Below are 19,942 nucleotides of genomic sequence, written 5' to 3'. Positions count from 1 at the left end.
TAGACAATGACCAGCCGCTTCTCACCTGACCAGGGGCAGGGGTTTAAACAAAGGAAGGGGGGTGGCTACCTGGGGAGGATATGTGTTCTGTGGTTTTTGAGAAGGGGCAGTCTTGGCTGGGAAACCATGATGGGAAGGGACTAAATTGGGTGCTGGGGGTTCAGGGGCCTGGGTACCCCTACCCCAAGAGGTCTAAGGCTGCCTGCCCCTTACTCCGATGTCCATATCGAACCCAGGCTGTGCTGTATCTCTGAGAAGCAATAAATCCGCTCTATTCTACTGGCTGGCGGAGTCACATCTGGCTGCGGACAGGGGTGCAGGGTCGGGGGGTCACACAGCCATAGAGCATAGACAGTGTTGCTAGGAGAAGCTTTAACCTTTGTGTTAACAGCTGTCCATCTCGGTGTGGAATATGTTGTGGAAAGTGGCTGCTTCCTCTTCCACTCCATGTATTCACTCTAAACCACTGATGCATGATTACTGTGAAGGGTGACTCCCACCTTCTACTGCTTTTTACTCTGCTTTCCTCGTCTCTATTTCTTGGTGCTGAAGAAAGCACATGCATCCCTGACAGATGACATGCACCCTCCAGGTAATGTAGGCTCAATCCTGACTCTATTAAATTAACCCAGTAAATCAGTAACAATTGTTATCTAATAAAAGTCATGACAATAATCTACATAAATCTATAAACGCTTCCTAACAGCAGTTTGCCACCAGTGATGTCATTCATCATGTTTATTTCCTGTCTATGCCATAATTAAATAGAGCCCTTCATAAATTAAGTGAAAGCAAACAATGGCAATATGAATAGCAGCCCTATCGGAACAGAATCTCATAATGTTGAAAAATCCTGTCCCAGAGCTCTCTCTAACAAACGAAGAGCTAGACAAATCACAACGTCCACCAGAGACTTGCTAATGAACCCTAATTCATATAGATGGCACTCATATGAGAGTAAAGGGCAGCCTTACTACATCATTAGATACACTTCTGACAGTTGTACGAAAGATTTTCTTGGTGTTGTAACCTGGAAAGAAATTTATTCCAGTGTAAACAGGCAAACTCATACAATAAATTATGAAATTTAAACAGTTATAATTTGACACATTCAAATCAGTATTAACGACCCTCTCTCTTTTTGGTAAACATGACTGAAAACCCATTGGCTACGTCTAGACTGGCATGATTTTCTGCAAATGCTTTTAACGGAAAAGTTTTTCCGTTAAAAGCATTTGCAGAAAAGAGGGTCTAGATTGGCATGGATGCTTTTGCGCAAAAGCACTTTTTGTGGAAAAGCGTCCGTGCCAATCTAGACGCGGTTTTGCGTAAGAAAGCCCCGATCGCCATTTTTGCCATCGGGGCTTTTTTGTGCAAAACAGTCCTGAGCTGTCTTCACTGGCCCTCTTGCGCAAATACATTTGCGCAAGAGGGCTTTTTCCCGAATGAGAGCGTCATAGTATTTGCGGAAGAACACTGACAATCTTACAGCAGATCATCAGTGTTCTTGCGCAAATTCAAGCAGACAGTGTAGACAGCTGGCAAGTTTTTCCGCAAAAACGGCTGCTTTTGCAGAAAAGCTTGCCAGTCTAGGCGCAGCCATTTCATTTGTTCAATTCCCATAAATTGTACAATCAAACAGAAAGTTTATTGTGTAACTATCTTGCTATTAGCATATGTGTATGAATTCCTTTGAGTGTACTTTCATGCTTCCATTTTGCTAAGTGATAAAATGCATCACCTTGAATGAGTCACAAAAGAAAATAGAACTGAAACACAGAGAAATATATGATTCTCTTGATAGCAGTGTTGCTGTACTACATCTTTGTTGAAAAAGCAGTTTCAATTTACAAACTTTCAGATAAATGTTATTTGGTTTCTTTTCACGGATTTCTATAGTTTGAGTTTTTCATGTTTCCGGGATAGTTAACTCGTCACTTTCCCAACCTTAACCTCTCCTGGCTTGTGGTGAAAGCATAAACCACCCCAACTTGGTTGCAATGGACCCAGCTTTTCTTGAGAAAGACAATTTGGCAGATGTTGGCCTCAATTAGCCACTGCTCTGCCCACTGTAGTCATTTACATGATGAAGTCACAGTTCTCCACTAAAGTACACCATTGGTGACATTTTACATCCCCTTTTCCAACACAAATGACTGCACTAAGTTCTAAAAAGCGGGTGCCTGTTCATTCCTTTGTAATAAAATATCACATCCATATGCTGTATAGATTTCTAATGAAAATTTAATGATCCTTAATTGAATCATCTGCATGAACTAAATTATTGACCCATCATAACAGATGTTAGTTATATGTTTTTAATTGATTAGCAATTCCCTTTCCCCCCACCAATTGTCAATATGTACAAAGAAAGTCATGTTTAGACTGAAAATGATGCAATGTTACTCAGTCTTCTTTCCTAGTTAGTCCAATCCATTCCATGTTTTCATATATGAGTGTATGCCATGTAATGGATGTCTGGAGTTATATAAAGAAATGCCAGCTTCTTGCACTGCCAAACTTAAAAATCAGGGAACTACAAAACATTGTTTTTCTGCTTAGCTGGGTGCAAACAGACCTGTTCATGGATGCACTTTAATGGGCCTTAAGGAGGTGCTGAATGATCTCTGTCAAAGTGGTGCAGTCAAGAGGATTATAAATCATGGGGCAAATATAGCAAAGCAGATAGAAACTCTGTGGACCCAAGTCCTTGAAAATTGCCCGTCTATATTAGAAATCTCCAGGTGGCTGGGAGCCCAAGAAAGCAGATACTGCTAAAAGGAGGGCGCATACCTGATCCCCAGCTAGCAGAGCATAAGAACAGCTTTCACTGGCTGCAGAAATGGAGGACTGTAAAGATGGTGTAACACCACCTTTTTGTCACCCTGGTTCTGAGCTGAGCAAAGCTTATCTGGACTAGAGAGTTTAGGCCCAGAGCATTTACACTGTGTACAGGGCAAACACAGCAAAGGAAGCATGCAAAATAGAAGTGTATTACACAGAAATCACTTAAGACATATATGCCAAAGTATACCTATCGGATTCAAAGGCAGTCTCCTCAACTCCGACCAGAACACAAAAGTTATAATGAATCTTCACAATTGTAGTTTCCCGTAGCAACACTCATTATTTTTTGGTCAGGGGGATCTTGTTTATAGTGCCCTGAGTTTCTTTAGCAGGAAGAAGGGTAGAGTTGTTTAAAATGCTAGAAAAGTCACCTTCCCCATATACCTGTTATAAATCAAATTTTAGAAAATTTTGAGCAGCTCCAACTTAGAGCTAGGAATGTCTGAACCTGGCTTTGTCAAAATCTTGCTCTATTGCCTTCACCAAGTCATTTAGATCAAAATTTTTAGCTTTGGGTGACTAAATCCACATTTTAAATCTGTTTCTAAAATTTTGGCCTTAACCTATCTACTTCAATCAGTATATTCAGTGGGTTGGGATTTTAAATTATAAAATAGGAATATTGTCTCAAGTTAGAATGGAAGAATTTGTAATCATGGTAGCCCAGAAATCAAAGAATAATTAAAAAGCACAATCTTGTTGACCTTATTGCATATTTTATGGAGAGAATTAAATAGATCACATGATCAATAACGACATAAAGAGACTGCTGGAAAAACATAGGTATAGCATAACAGTCTTATGTATTAATGATGCATTAATTTAAATGGATTACATGGGCCCAAAGAGTCAAATCTGTGAAAGTAACCCTTCCTCAACATTAAAGAGTTTTAAACAAGGACTGGGGTTTGTTGCACAGAACCTACTATAGACATGTTGGTCTCAGGATATTGGAGAGAAAAGAAGGGTGAGGTAGAGTTAGCATCTTTTATTGGTGAGGGAGACAAGTTTTTGAGCTTCCACAGAGCTCTTCTTCAGGACTTATTAAGTAAGGTTTTCATTTTAACAACATCCCTTCTTTCCTTTCTCTTTAGCTGGAGAGAATTTTTAGGAGGAAATTCTCCCCTCCCCCGATTAGTAAGTCTCCTAGAGGGTATTAAAGATGTTAATTGTTCTTTTGAGGAAAAGAGAATAGTTTAGTTTAAATAACCTAGAGCTATGGTTATTGTTTCCTAGAAGACAAAAGATAGACACACAAAAAAGATAGCAAAAGAACAGCAAAGATAGAAAATGCAGCTTCTGGCTCTGGTGTTGACTTTCATGTGCATCCTCACTGCTACAGAAAGGCATAGAATCATAGAACAATAGAACTGGAAGGGACCTCAAGAGGTCATCAAGTCTAGTCCCTTGCCCTCACAGCAGGACCAAACATTATCTAGATCATCCCTGACAAGTGTCTATCTAACCTGCTCTTAAATATCTCCAGTGATGGAGATTCCACAAGACCCCCTAGGCCAGGGGTGTCCAAACTTTTTTCAAAGAGGGCCAAATTTGATGAAGTGAACATGCGTGAGGGCCGACCATTTTGCCTGACATTCTTTGAACCATTAAAATTAAATGCAAATTAACTATTTTATGCAAAGTTTATTGCAAACGGCATACTTTTCATTTCGGCACATAGATGACCAATCTAAACAGGTGTTAAATCACTCTGCCTTTCATATCCGAAGGCCAGATGAAAAAAAAATCCAGGAAGCTGAAATATATGTCAGGAACATTGTAAAGTACATTACATATTATTGGTAATAAAGGTTGTCTGTCAACTTTTAAGTTCAAAAAATATGAACAGGAACATAACACCAAGTATACATGTTGTGTCCAAATATATTTATAACTGATTTAGACCAACTGACTTTAACTGAGATTTTACAATGTATTCATCTGAATACATATGGATTCGTTGGGGGCCATAAAAGATAGATATTGCCAAATTACCTGGGGGGCCGTATTAAACCAGAACACGGGCCGCAATTGGCCCGCGGGCCGGACTTTGGACATGCCTGCCCTAGGCAATTTATTCCAGTGTTTAACCACCCTGATTGGAAGGAAGTTTTTCCTGATGTCCAACCTAAACTTCCCTTGCTGCAATTTAAACTCACTGATTCTTGTTCTATCCTCAGAGGCCAAGGACAACAATTTTTTCTCCCTACTTTTCATAATACCCTTTTAGGGTATATCTACAGTGCAACACTATTTCAAAATAGTGAAAGGAGAAAGGAGGGTCAGGGCACAACAGGGAGGCAAGATCAAATCAGTATCTTAGATGCCTATATACAAATGCGAGAAGTATGGGTAATAAGCAGGAAGAACTGGAATTGCTAACAAATAAATACAACTATGATATCATTGGTATTACAGAAACCTGGTGGGATGGGACGCACGATTGGAATGTTGGTATGGAAGGGTACGGCTTGCTCAGGAAGGACAGACAGGGAAAAAAGGGAGGAGGGGTTGCCTTGTATATTAAAAATGTACACACTTGGACTGAAGTGGAGATGAACGTAGGAGATAGCTGTGTAGAGAGTCTCTGGGTTAAGCTAAAAGGGGTAAAAAATGAGGGTGATGTCATGCTAGGAGTCTACTACAGGCCACCTAGTCAGGTGGAAGAGGTGGATGAGGCCTTTTTTAAACAGTTAACAAAACTATCCAAAGCCCAAGATTTGGTGGTGATGGGGGACTTCAACTATCCAGACATATGTTGGGAAACTAACACAGCGGGGCACAGGCTATCCAATAAGTTTCTGGACTGCATTGGAGACAACTTTCTGTTTCAGAAGGTTGAAAAAGCTACCAAAGGAGAAGCTGTTCTGGATTTGATTTTAACAAATAGGGAGGAACTAGTTGAGAACTTGAAAGTGGAAGACAGTATGGGGGACAGTGATCATGAAATAATAGAGTTCATGATCTTAAGGAAAGGTAGAAGGGAGACCAGCACAATTGAGGTAATGGATTTCAGGAAGGCAGATTTTGATAAGCTCAGAGAACTTGTAGGTAAGGTCCCATGGGAAGCAAGACTGAAGGGAAAAACAACTGAGGAGAGTTGGAAGTATTTCAAAGGGACGTTGTTAAGGGCCCAAAAGCAAAGAATTCCACTGTGTAGGAAAGATAGAAAATATGGCAAAAGACCAGCTTGGCTTAACAAGGAGATCTTGCATGATCTCAAAATAAAAAAGGAGTCCTATAAAAAATGGAAACTAGGACAAATAACAAAGGATGAATATAGGCAAGCAACACGGGAATGCAGGGGCAAGATTAGAAAGGCAAAGGCACAAAATGAGATCAAACTAGCTACAGGCATAAAGGGAAACAAGAAGACCTTTTATAAATACATGAGAAGCAAGAGGAAGACCAAGGACAGGGTAGGCCCACTGCTCAGTGAGGAGGGAGAAGCAGTAACAGAAAACTTGGAAATGGCGGAGATGCTCAATGACTTCTTTGTTTCGGTCTTCACCGAGAAGTCTGGAGGTGTGCCTAACGTAGTGAATACAAGCAGAGAGAGGGTAAGTTTAGAAGATAGGATACACAAAGAACAAGTTAAAAATCACTTAGGAAAGTTAGATGTCAGCAAGTCACCAGGTCCTGATGAAATGCATCCCAGGATACTCAAGGAGCTGATAGAGGAGGTATCTGAGACTTTAGATATGATCTTTGAAAAATCATGGCAGACAGGGGAGATTCCAGAAGACTGGAAAAGGGCAAATATTGTGCCCATCTATGAAAAGGAGAATAAGAACAACCCAGGAAACTACAGACCGGTCAGTTTAATGTCTGTCCCAGGGAAGATAATGGAGCAGGTAATTAAGGAAATCATATGCAAACACTTGAAAGGTAATAAAGTGATAGGGAATAGCCAGCATGGGTTTGTGAAGAACAAGTCATGCCAAACTAATCTGATAGCTTTCTTTGATAAGATAACGAGCCTTGTGGATAAGGGAGAAGCGGTGGATGTCATATAGCTAGACTTTAGTAAGGCATTTGATACGGTCTCACATGATAAGGGGGGAGGGATAGCTCAGTGGTTTGAGCATTGGCCTGCTAAACCCAGGGTTGTGAGTTCAATCCTTGTGGAGGCCATTTAGGGATTTGGGGCAAAAATTTGTCAGGCATGGTACTTGGTCCTGCTGTGAAGGCAGGGGACTGGACTCAATGACCTTGCAAGGTCCCTTCTAGGAGCTAGGCAATCTCCATTAATTTTGGGCTTAAAGTGCAGCAGGGGAGGTTTAGATTGGACATTAGGAAAAAATTCCTAACTGTCAGGGTGGTCAAATATTGGAATAAATTGCCAAGGGAGGTGGTGGAATCTCCCTCTCTGGAGATATTTAAGAACAGGTTAGATAGACATCTGTCAGGGATGGTGTAGACGGAGCTTGATCCTGCCTTGAGGGCGGGGGGCTGGACTCGATGACCTCTCGAGGTCCCTTCCAGTCCTATTATTCTATGATTCTATATTCTTATTGATAAACTAGGCAAATATAACTTAGATAGGGCCACGATAAGGTGGGTGCATAATTGGCTGGATAACCGTAGTCAGAGAGTTGTTGTTAACAGTGCTAAATCCTGCTGGAAAGGGATAACAAGTGGAGTTCCGCAAGGGTCTGTTTTGGGACCCGTACTGTTCAATATCTTCATCAATGACGTAGATATTGGGATAGAGAGTACGCTTATTAAGTTTGCAGATGATACCAAACTGGGTGGGTTTGCAACTTCTTTGGAGGATAGGGACATAATTCAAAATGACCTTAGCAAGTTAGAGAAATGGTCAGAGGTACACAGGATGAAGTTTAATAAAGAGAAATGCAAAGTGCTCCACTTAGGAAGGAACAATCAGTTCCATACATACAAGATGGGAAGCGACTGTCTAGGAAGGAGCATGGCGGAAAGGGATCTAGGGGTCATAGTGGACCACAAGTTGAATATGAGTCAACAGTGTGATACTGTTGCAAAAAAAGCAAATATGATTCTAGGTTGTATCAACAGGTGTGTTGTAAGCAAAACTCGTGAAGTCATTCTGCCGCTCTACTCTGCACTAGTTAGGCCTCAACTGGAGTACTGTGTCCAGTTCTGGGCGCCACATTTCAAGAAAGATGTGGAGAAATTGGAAAGGCTACAGAGAAGAGCGACAAGAATGATTAAAGGTCTAGAGAACATGAGCTATGAAGCCAGGCTTCATGAACTGGGCTTGTTTAGTTTGGAAAAAAGAAGATTAAGGGGGGACATGATAGCGGTTTTCAAATATCTAAAAGGGTGTCACAAGGAGGAAGGTGAAAATTTGTTCCTCTTGGTTTCTGAGGACAGGACAAGGAGTAATGGGCTTAAAGTGCAGCAAGGGAGGTTTAGATTGGACATTAGGAAAAAATTCCTAACTGTAAGGGTGGTCAAATATTGGAATAAATTGCCAAGGGAGATGGTGGAATCTCCCTCTCTGGAGATGTTTAAGAACAGGTTAGATAGACATCTGTCAGGGATGGTGTAGACGGAGCTTGGCCCTGCCTTGAGGGCGGGGGGCTGGACTTGATGACCTCTCGAGGTCCCTTCCAGTCCTATAATTCTGTGATTCTATTATTCTATGAAAATAACTAGTGCTATTCTGAAATAAGTTCATATCTACATAGCAGGCAGTTATTTCGAAATAGTGTCAAAATATTGTCAAACTGGATGATTTCTTACTTTGACTCCTGTAACCCTCATTGTACGAGGGAAGTCGGAGGAAGAGTGCTCTATTTCGAAGTACGTACTGTGTAGACGCTCCCTATTTCTAAATAAGGTACGCAACTGATGTAACTCAATTTGCATAGCTTATTTTAAGTTAAGCCCTGCAGTATAGATGCACCCTTAGATACTTGAAAACCATTATCATGTTCCCGCTCATTCTTCTCTTTTCTAAACTAAACAAGCTCAGTTCTTTCAGTCTTCCCTCATAGCTCATGTTTTCTAGCTCTTTAATCATTTTTGTTGCTCTTCTCTGGACCTTCTCCAATTTCTCCATATCTTTCTTGAAATGTGGTACCCAGAACTGGACACAATACTCCAGCTGAGGCCTAATCAGTGCAGAGTAAAGTGAAACAATGACCTCTCGTGTCTTGCTCACAACTTTCCTATTAATGCATTCCAGAATCATGTTTGCTTTTTTTGCAATAGTGTCACACTGTTGACTCATGTTTAACTTGTTATCCACTATGACTCCTAAATCCCTTTCTGCAGTACTCCTTCCTAGACAGTTACTTCCAATTCTGTATGCGTGAAACTGATTGTTCCTTCCTAACTGGAGTCCTTTGCATTTGTCCTTATTAAAATTCATGCTGTTTACCTCAGACCATTTCTCTAGTTTGTCCAGATCATTTTGAATTTTGGCCCTATCTTCCAATCATACACGTGATTTTATCAGCCCTTCTGAGACATGGCAAACTTGTACCAGCATTGGGCTGTTTAAGGCATTGCTTTTAGCTGCCTTTTTCTGATCACATTCTTACAACTGCATTGCATAATATGCAATCATGGCAAAGCCAGACTCTTATTTCCCAGAAGGAAAAATGAGAGGGACAAGAAAGTGAAGAAATAACAAAAAGGGATGCATGGAGAGGAGGAGAGATGACAGTCTTACATTGCTGGTGGTGAGAGGATTGAGACTGATCCTGTGGAAGCAGTGACAAAGACCCATTAGTGTAACAATGTGTCCCAGGGTGCTAAGAGATGGTGGCCATGATAGTGAGGTTTGTTCTATTCTGTTCTCCTGTCTTTCAGTCAGCCAGTGTTCATCATTTCTCCCCCTCTCTCCAGAAGAGCATGATGTGCAAAATAGCCCTTCCCCTCATTATTTGTTTTCACCAATTTAGTGTGATTTCTGACACCAATTTTGGTTCATTGGTTATTGGTCCTCTTGTTTACCAGGCATGATCTTAACAAAGTCCTTGAATTATATGTAGGCCTTTTTGTTAGGACCAATTCAGTCTTTCCCTTTTTCATCTGCTCCCATCAACATTTATTGTTATAGGCTATCATTACACTTTGTCACTTTTTATTCACTTTCCCACTGTTACGCTCACAGCTGGACTAGGCCTACTATGTCCCAATTAGTACCACGATGTTTAGCCCCTATTCATATTTGATTAGGGGACTAAGCTATTACCCTTTGCTAGCTGTCCAGTGGCCTATATAAAATGAGTTGGGGGCTGTGTCTGTTTTGCTCATAGACAGGTATCTAGATCGCAAGTTTCAGTATCAAAACTGGCACCCCTTTGGGCAGTCTCAAGATGAACAGTATAGAGATGGAACCTGGGTAGTACAGGCCTTAGTCACAGTAGTAGATGGTGGGGGGAGAAGCCTGCCTTGCTATGGCACACGCTGTACCAGTTTATGCTGAGAAAGATGATTTAGGTCTATATGGCATGTAACAAGCAAACCATTCAATAGAGGCCTGGAATCCAGAGTTTGGTACAGTTAGGCCTGGCAGAACTCAAATTTTATTCTTTGTGTAATTTTGATCAATGTTAATTTTAAGCATTTTTAATTTTTTAATTAATTTAAATGCTCACAGTTGCAGAAAATTATAAGTTGGCCAGATAATTATTTAATGACAATAGACAGTGAGATTCAAGAAAACTTTATACCCATTAAAAGATAAATTGTATTTTTCAGAACATGATGTTGAAAGAGTAAATATCCATAAATCAAACTAATAAGTTCTCAAAAGGAGCAATTGTTTAATTTCTCCTATCTGTACATTTTCATTAAAGGAAGTATTGTTTCATCGCTTTGTGGGTGTGTGTCTGATGAAACTGACATTGACTGACATTTATCAATAAAAATCTAATCCTACCAAGGCTAGTTAAAGGCAGTGGGAAGTCTCCCGTTGATAGACGCTAGCTAACGTACCTCAGGCAAAGCCCACTCAAGTCAATGGAAGTCTTTGTGTGGGGTTGAATGGGCTTTATATCAGGTACTATAAAATCTTTTAATTGACTTTCAGGGGTTTTGAATCTGGCCCGAAAGTGTTCAAAAGATGAGGTTTTGAGACCTCTATAAAGGAAAATTGCCTATAGCTGCAGTATTTTTAGCTTCTTTATTCAAAAGTAAAAACAGTAGAATGGAAAACATGTCAAAACATTCTTGAAGACTCACTTTGCTATCCTGGCTGCTACCAGTGCCTTTTGATCTACGTAGTGGAACTCTCAGTTCAAGAAGATTTTTTTCCCTTCTCCTGAGTGACTGCCAAGCAAGCAGAACTGGAAAACTGTCCAGCCATCCTTCCAGATACTTGCTGAGGCTGCGCTATGAAAAGTTCAAAGCCATAGCGGGGGGGAGGAAGAGTTGTCGCTTTCAAAATCAATACCAGTGCTGCAGGACAGAAGCTGGGCTCATTTCTGTTTGTGCACAAGTGAAATACAAAGGTTACTCACCCTGTCTGAGTCTAGCAAGGGCTTTTGTGACACCCAACATCTTCAGCAAGGATGATTTTGATTAATGCTGCTGCAGGGCAGGGCCTTGACTGAGAAGTAATGACCAGCCAGGAGAAGCCAATGGCCAGAGGCAATGCTGAAGGCCATTTCCCCAAGCGGGTCATCAGTCCCCAGAAATGCCTTGAATAGGCATTTTTATTGCTATCAGACTAAATAGAAGAAGTAAACATTGTAAATACTTTTTCTATGCTGTTTTAAAACTGGCATTGCTACACATGTGGTGATATATCTACCCAGTGTGTAATGCCCCAGGAGGTCTCAGACTTAATTGCTGGCAAGTTTAAAGAATGAATATTCATTTTGGATATTTTAATGTTTTAAAAAAAATTATTTAGCTTACGGGTTATCTCCTGCTATAATATATACACTGTTTCTCATTCCCTCAAATCTGTTATAATTGGACAAAACAAGGTATTTTCTCATCTGAAACTCCCTCTGTCACTTAAGCTAAATCTAAATAATTTTTGGAAAAGCCCCCGCAAATGGCTAACCATTCTAAGGAGTAACATTGTAAGCCTAATTCATTTCCTACCCCAAGGCACTTTTCATTTGTTATTTCCACTCTTTTTATCAGAACAAGTCATTTATGTGAGTAATGAAAATAATCTTACCCTGCAGCTTTTAATCTATTATTCAGCGGCCAAATGGAAAGTAACAATTGCTATTGCTATCAATAATTCAACTCCACCACCGTTTTACTGCTAATGCAGCCACTCAGCTGAACCCCAGACCAGTGCCTCATACATTTTTAATTCCTAGGCTGTTTCCATCATGCGAGGTCAAGCATGTGAAAAGTGCTTATAAATATGATTGTGAAGTGTGAGAAGGACAATTAAAGTCTATTTGCCTATTTGCCAATACCCAGCTAATGCAAATGAGAACTTGAATATATGTCACTGAGATTGAATAGGGAAATTCCATTACAGCAGCGTTTCTCAAACTGTGGGTCCCGACCCCCTGGGGGGTTGCGAGCAACTTAGAGGGGGATTGCAAACAAATTAGAGGGGGGTCGTGAGCAACTGAGAGGGGAGTCGTGGTATCACAAGATTGAGAACCCCTGCATTACGGGATCACAGGTGCCTGCTTGACTTGGCTACTGGAAGAAGATGAAAAGGCCAATGCAGCACTGAGAGTCTGAGCTAGTACAGAGAGTTCAGGAGCTCTCAACATCCCCACAGCATGTCTACTGATTTTATTAGATGGCAAAAGTGACCACATGTTCTAAGTTCTTCCCTCCTGTTCTCTTCAGTTTTATTTCTGGAGGAGGGTTCACGATAACCTTTTCAAAACATCCAAGGTTTCTCTGGGCTACATTTTCTTTATTTTTGTTTCTGAATAGAGTGTTGACAAAGGAAAACAGGTGTTTGCTACCTAAGGGTATGTCTAGACTACATGGCTCCATCGACGGAGCCATGCAGTCTAGACATACCGTAAGAGTTTTCATAGCTCCCAATGCTGATTCCCCTCTTGAAGTCAATAGGTCACTCTGACATCACAGTTGGTTGCTGTGGAAATCGCCATTATGACTCAATGTAAAAAAGGGTAAGGACCTCTGAGGTAATAATTCCCTATGACCTTGACAAGTAAGAAGGGCAGGAGTCCCTTCACTCCCCTGAACCCACGTCACTGTCTTCCCCGGGGTGCTAACGTGGTTGCTCCATCCCTTTTAGGCAGTGGCAGAGGTGGCATAGCTAATTTATAGGTAAGAATGAGTCACTTCATCACTGACTGCATTGGTAATGTGAGCAGGGGACTGCTGGCACCTTTGCTTTTCTTTCTGTTGGCAGAGGGGGAAGCCTTGGAAGGACGTAAGAACTTTCCCTCCCATGGCCTGGAGAGACAGAAAAGCATCCCGCCATTAGATTGTTTCATTGCAGTTGATAGTCCTATTCAATGTTTCCTCTAATCTTTTCCATTCATGTGCAGAATACATTTTTTATGTGCAACAAGGTATGTGGGAATGTGCACCACTGGTAGAAACAAAATCTTCTTGTGGGCACTCTGCTAGTCAGCTGGGAGGCAGTTCAATCTCTCCTGAGTGGCCAAAAAACTGCACAGCTTACAGGGAACACTGGTCCCGAATCAGTGTGGGATTATACATTTGCTTACTGGCCAACATGTCGGCTACAAAGGTTTGCAATTCAAAACTGTGCCAGTTTTTTTTTCTTTCTTTGGAAATTTGACATGCGCCAATGCTCTGGCTGATAGAAGAGTGGTGGATATGTCTTATTTCTTCATGCTAAAACATGCAGGCTGTGAAATTATGTTACCTGTTTTGTAGCTCTCTTCAGGTTTATGTCTTGCTGCCTGACCTTTGTCATTTAATCCTGGAAGACAATGTGTTAATATTAAGCTGCTTGTTACAGAAGGAAACGTGAGATGGACAAAGGTTTCTGCATAGGTCAAGGCTTCATGCTGATCTTCATTCCTATAGCCCCTTGTTTTGATGTTTAAAAAATAAATTATACATGTTTATATAGAGGCTTTTTTTTGAATAGGCAAAAATAGGCTTTGTTCAGTGCAGCATCTTGGGCTACGTCTACACTGCAGTGCTATTGCGGGACACCGAAGATATCCCGAAATAGCTATTCAGCGTCTTTTGAGTGTGCCTGTTGTTTGAAAATAAAACAGGCTTGCTATTCTGACATCCCCATAAACCTCATTTCACAAGGAGTACGGGATGTTTTAGAATAGCGATTTATTTAGAAATAAGTGCTGTCTAGACAGCGCCATATTTCAAAATAAGCTATTTTGAAATTAACTCAAAATAAGATAAGCAATTTGAGAAGCTCAAATTGCATAGCTTATTTTGAGCTACGGGTGTAATGTAGATGCACCCTTGGTGAACAAACCAGAGGGCCTACAGCAAGCACTGGGATGGGTTCCCTAGGGAGGTGGTGGAATCTCCATCCCTAGAGGTTTTTAAGTCCCGGTTTGACAAAGCCCTGGCTGGGATGATTTTGTTGGGGTTTACCCTACCTTGGGCATGGGATTGGACTTCATGACCTCCTGAGGTCTCTTCCACCCCTATGAATAAGGTGACTAGACATTCTGATATTTCCCCCTTTGTCCCATGTCCCAAAAATGCACAATCAGGATGTCATTTGTCCATATGGGGCAAGTGATGGGCAGGGGCGGTGAGAGTAGACTTGCAACACGTACAGGGAGAAGGAGTGATGGGAAAGTGGTCGTGAGCTGGGGGAGGGGTCGGACCTGGGGAGAATGAGGGTGGAATGTGGGTGAGGTCAACAGCTCCCCAGTGTGTCCCAATATTCACTGTTGAGTTCTGGTCACCCTAGCCTGTAACAGATCTGGGTTTCCAAAATGCAGTAGTGGACGTTATTCTATTCACATCCATCCCCTTTGGATATTTCACATATAATGTGTAATTTGTGTTACTATCACCTTAGCATTCCCGGGCATGGCTAGGACCCTATTGTGACATATGCCGTACAGCCACAGAACAAAAGGTTGGCAAGCCCCAGGGGTTATCATCTCAGTATAAGAGATCACAGATGGATACAAATGGAAGAGTAGAAGGAAACATTGTCCAGTCTTGACCAGCTTTCTGGACATAAGCCTTACAGCCAATGTATGCTTTAAGGAGGGACTTGAAGAAGGGTAATGAGTGAGTTTTGCAGACAGGTATGAGGAGCTCCCCCCAAGGAGGAGGGGAGCATGAGAGAAGACACAAAGGTTTAACACAGGGGTGGGCAAGATATCTCTGGCAGGCCTGCCAAGCCACTGGATCTGGCCCACGGACACCCTGCCAGGACCCTCAGGCATGCAGCAACTGCTGTTCTAAGCAAGGGAGGGAGAGGGAGGCTTCATGTGCCCCCAGCCCAACTCTCAGCTCCTATTGGCTGGAAACAACTGGCCAATAGGAACTAACCCCAGCCAATCTCTCAGTTTCTATTGGCAGGAAACAACCAGCCAATAGGAGCTGAGAGATTGGCCTGGGGGAGGGGAGCAGTGCAAGCCCCTCCCCACTCCCAGAACTGAGAGCCAAGTGGCGGGAGCAGCCTGCAGTTTTAAGAGGTCTGAGGCAGCAGCAGGCGGGGAGCCCAGCCTGCCTTGGGGGTGCAGCAGGGCTGCTGGCCAGGAGACACTTAGATAAGTGCCTCCCAGCCAGAGCCTGTGTCTGGCACCCCTGCCTCTCCCGCACCCCAACTCCCTCCCCTAGGTCAACATCCAAATCCTCTGCACCTCCCTTCCCCAGGTCACAACCCCCCTGTACTTCCTGGTACACTCCTCCCCCAGGCCAGAATCCTCTACTGCACCCAGACCCGTCCTGAACCCTGCACCTCAATCCCCTGCCCCAGGTCACAATCTCCTCCTTCACCAAACTCCCTCTCAGATCTCACATTATCTCCAGCACCCCAGTCCTTTACCCCATGTGTCCTTCTGCACCCAGCCTCCATCCTAGACCCCGCATCCCCTCCACTTTCTAAAATCTTGGAGTGGCCCTCCACCAGAAATTATTGCCCACCCCTGGTTTAACAAGTGAAAATTTAACAAGTGGGTGATAGAAGCTGACAGCCAACTGGACTTGACATTTTGATAGTGAATAATAGTCTGTAGGTACAGAAAGGTTAGGCCATGAAGGGCCTGGAAACTGGAGACAAACAAGCCTCTCCGATGGTGATTTAAAGGGCCCAGGTCTGCTTCTGCTGCCCCACTAGTAGTGGCAGCTGGGCGCCTCAGGCCCCTTTGAGCCCCCAGGCTTCAGGGCAACTGTTCCCTTTGCTCCTCGGTCGGCAGGCCTGGTGTGGCGCTGGAAAGGAAAGGCCCTATCTTAGAGATATTATGGAGAAAAATATGTTGTCCAGGTTATAGGCCTCAGTAATGGCAGGATGGTGACATTGTCCACAGTGATTGAGAAAGCAGGGGGAGTTTGGTTATGAAGTTTATCCTCAGATCATGTTTGCTTGATACGTATAATTGGCTGCCAGTCAGGCTAAGCGAATATGCCAGAGAGAGCTCTAAGTCAAGGATGGTAGAAGAGTCAGTATTATCCGAGTGGGTACGACACTGAAAGCATAGCGGTTGTATTTAACATTAAATACATTTCTGCCTCTTGTCTCTTGTTTCAAAACCAATTGGAGAATCTGGGTTGCCACTTAAATTTAATACTGTTCATGTTAACAACAGCAAAAAATCCAGCAGTGACATCTCTGCCATCAGCACTAAGTACAAAGGTTACCTGTAAAATGCTAACAGAGATGCACAGAGATTAGTTACCAACATTTTATTGCTGGTTTTACTGTGAGTCACATTCACTCTGACAAAGACTTTGAGCATACTAGTTAATCCCATTTTACAAACCCAGATATGCACAAGCAGCTCCCTCACCAAAAACAGAGAAAAAAAATCAGGTTGAGGAAGACAGGATGGAGAGTTTGAAAATTGATTCCTCGGCTATCCGTGACCTTGAGACTCTCTGTAAATGCTAACGCAGACTGGTGGGCAGCACAACCTGCAAACCCCACAGCAAATTGACAAAGTACGTTCAGAGCCACAGAGCAGAAGGTGCAACCTGATACGTGAAGCAGAGCAGCACAAAAGCATTTACAACCAGCAAGCTGTCAGATATTTCGATTGCGAGGATTCCAAAGAGCTCTAACGCACCTATCAAAATATACAGGCTGAAAAATTAGATTTTTTCTTTGGGTTCCATTTTATGGCTATTGCTCCCCAAGCCTGATGTGATCTAATATATTAATGATGATGACATTAGGACTTTCAGGGAGCCTTGCTTCAGTACCAGTGTTGGAAACTCTAATGATAGCTACCAGCTCTGTTCCCCATTGGCTGGTCCTCTTGCTCTGACTGCCCATGTGATATTAACTGTGACTAGGTACCACATCGACTAGAATTATGTGGGTCAAACTAAATGACCGTATCTGTTCCTTCTGACCGTAAACACCATGATTCTAAGATGTAAACCCTGTCGACATTAGGTGTTAGCAAGTCGGTAAGTAGCTTTTAAAGCATGTTAGCAAAATATTTTATAATGCCACTCCTGCATCTGCAAAGTTAGGGGGAGAAAAGAAGGACTTGATCTTTCCTCATGGGGGAAAAAGGGTAGTGGCTCCTTTCTGGCTATCGCCCGCACAGAACATTGAGGAGCACCACCAGAACTGGTGGGCCTGGGGATGGGGCTCAGGTTAGCCACTGGTCTCCATGCAGTGGGGAAAAGTATTTAAACCCTCCAGCCTCAGGTCCTGTTCTCCCATGGATTAACATCAGAAATGTCTGGATGTTCTACACACCCCCTTTTCCATAACCTAGAAAATGCCAAAACACTCCCAGACTTTCAGGACTTTTCAGTGACCATGGACTGAGTTTTGAGTTTCTGACAACACAAATAAGGCAGCAGGCAAGATTTATATTTTACATTTCATAAGAATATAAGAACGGCCATACTGGGTCAGAACAAAGGTAGCCCACTATCCTGTCTGCCAACAGTGGCCAATACCAGATGCCCCAGAGGGAGGGAACACAACTGTTATTCCTAGTCTTTATTTCCTGTCTTTTAACCAGTTATCAATCCATGAAAGGGCCTTCCCTCTTATCCCATGATAACTTGCTTTGCTTAAGAGCCTTTGGTGAGGGACCTTGTCAAAGGGTTTCTGGAAATCTAAGTACACTATATCCACTGGATCCCCCTTGTCCACATGTTTTTTGACCCCCTCAAAGAACTCTGGCAGATTAGCAAGGCATGATTTCCCATTACAAAAACCATGTTGACTTTCCACCAACAAATTATATTCATTTATGTATCTGACAATTTTAATCTTTACTATAGTTTCATCTAATTTCCCTGGTACTGGCGTTAGACTGACTGGTCTGTAATTGCCAGGATCACTCTAGAGCTCTTTTTGAATATTGGTGTCACATTAGCTCCTCCAGTCATTAGGTGTGGAAGCTGATTTAAAGGATGGGTTTCAAACCACAGTTAATAGTTCCACAACAGTATTCATAAAGCCTCTCCCATTACGGGGTTGTGTCAGCCTTATATGAACAACATCATTAGTCTAATCATTAGAACCAGGGACAGGAATACAGAACTTCTGAGTCCTAGTTCCAATCCACCACTGATTTGTGATATTTTGGGCAAGTCTCTTCACCTCTTTGAGCCATAGTTTACCCAACTGTAAAATGGACATAATACTTCATATGGGTGATATGTCTTAGTGGAAATTTTCATAAAGCACAAGTCCTCCCATGGAAAGCTCTGTACAACACATCTTGGGAGCTCAGTAGAATAAGTCCAAGTGAAAAATAATTCAAATAGTAAAGATCACTTTCAGCTTTTAAATTTATTTTTTCAACCAAAACCACTTAGTTTTGTTCTCAGAATGCAAACAAGTTACTGACTCAGGGAGTTTCAGGTACCACACCTCTGTAGTTAGAGAGCATTTTCTAAGATGGCTAAGAAATTGTGTGCACTTGCCAGAAATAATATTAGGGTAGATCCCGGGTGTTTGCTTGATGAATTCATTCATTCAATTTGCTCAGCTACAGCAATCTTGGCATACAAAGGCAACCCAGAGAAATACCTCAGTTAGGAACCTGAGTGCTGCAGAGAGGACCAATTGTCCAAGCAAGGCTCTACAACTCAAAAGCCATCATGCAAATGTGTATCCAGCAGTTTGCATAATGAAATGAGAATAAAAAGATGGAACATTAACCACTTTTCTGCCACTAGATGGCAGAATTTCACAAGAGGGGTTTACACTTGGGGCTTCGATGTCTGAATTATGCACTGTGCCACAATGAATTGTTAACAGTTCTGGCAGTTAAGGGACTAAATTTGGAAGTGCTGTATGGAGGAGATAGTTTATCTGATATCCTGTAATCCCTGGAAAAGAGTGTTCAGATCAACAACAACTAAACTGTAAAAGCTACAGAATGTCCCACAGTTACTGGGTTGGCTGAATGAGCGTTGCTGCCACGTGTGGGCATCCTCAGAGTCTGGCCACGGGCTAGCACCCCATCCCACGTGGAAATCCTGGCTCTGACAGGAGTTCCGAGAAGTCAGGACTTCGTCTATTCCTCACCTCTTTCAATCAGTGTAATGAGCAGCACACAAGCAGGCAGGCCATTTGCGCTTTCTTCTAGAAAACTCTGACAGGACAGCACTGCATAGGAGAATCCTAGACATAGGGATCACACTTATTAAAGTGCACAGGGGGCTGAGAATAACCCCTTTGCCCCACTGTGAGGAGGGCACAACAGCATCTCCCAAATGTATGAATCTGAAATGCTCATAGAAATGCTCATAGAAAAAAGAGCAACTATCTGTTCCTTAAGCACTCACACTGAGAAATTCACCACACTGAGTTCAGAGAAGTGGGAACTCGGTCAACATATCGTATCAAAGAAATGTACATGCACATCTACCTTCTTCTGCAGCCTCAGCACAACATCCCTGACAAGTAACCTTCTGGCTCCCTCTGGTGGAAGAATTCCACTCTTGCTTCCGTACCTTTCCCACCCTGGAACAGGTGTAAAACCTGACAAGAAGAAAAGGAAGCTGTAAGTTCTACTTTGAAATAGGTTTAAAGGGCCAAATC

At 42.4% G+C, this 19,942-nt stretch overlaps 1 protein-coding gene across 1 annotated transcript in view; it reads left to right on the top strand.

The window, feature by feature from the left end:
• AMER3 (APC membrane recruitment protein 3) overlaps positions 1–19,942 on the top strand; it is a 61,511-nt gene that overhangs the window by 35,716 nt on the left and 5,853 nt on the right. The gene's annotated exons all lie outside the window — the stretch shown is intronic.

The sequence above is a fragment of the Pelodiscus sinensis genome, chromosome 10 (genome assembly GCF_049634645.1).
Source record: "Pelodiscus sinensis isolate JC-2024 chromosome 10, ASM4963464v1, whole genome shotgun sequence".
In the NCBI taxonomy this organism is placed as follows: domain Eukaryota; kingdom Metazoa; phylum Chordata; order Testudines; family Trionychidae; genus Pelodiscus; species Pelodiscus sinensis.
The sequence above is the reverse complement of the archived record's forward strand: the minus strand, read 5'-3'. Positions and strand labels throughout refer to the sequence as shown.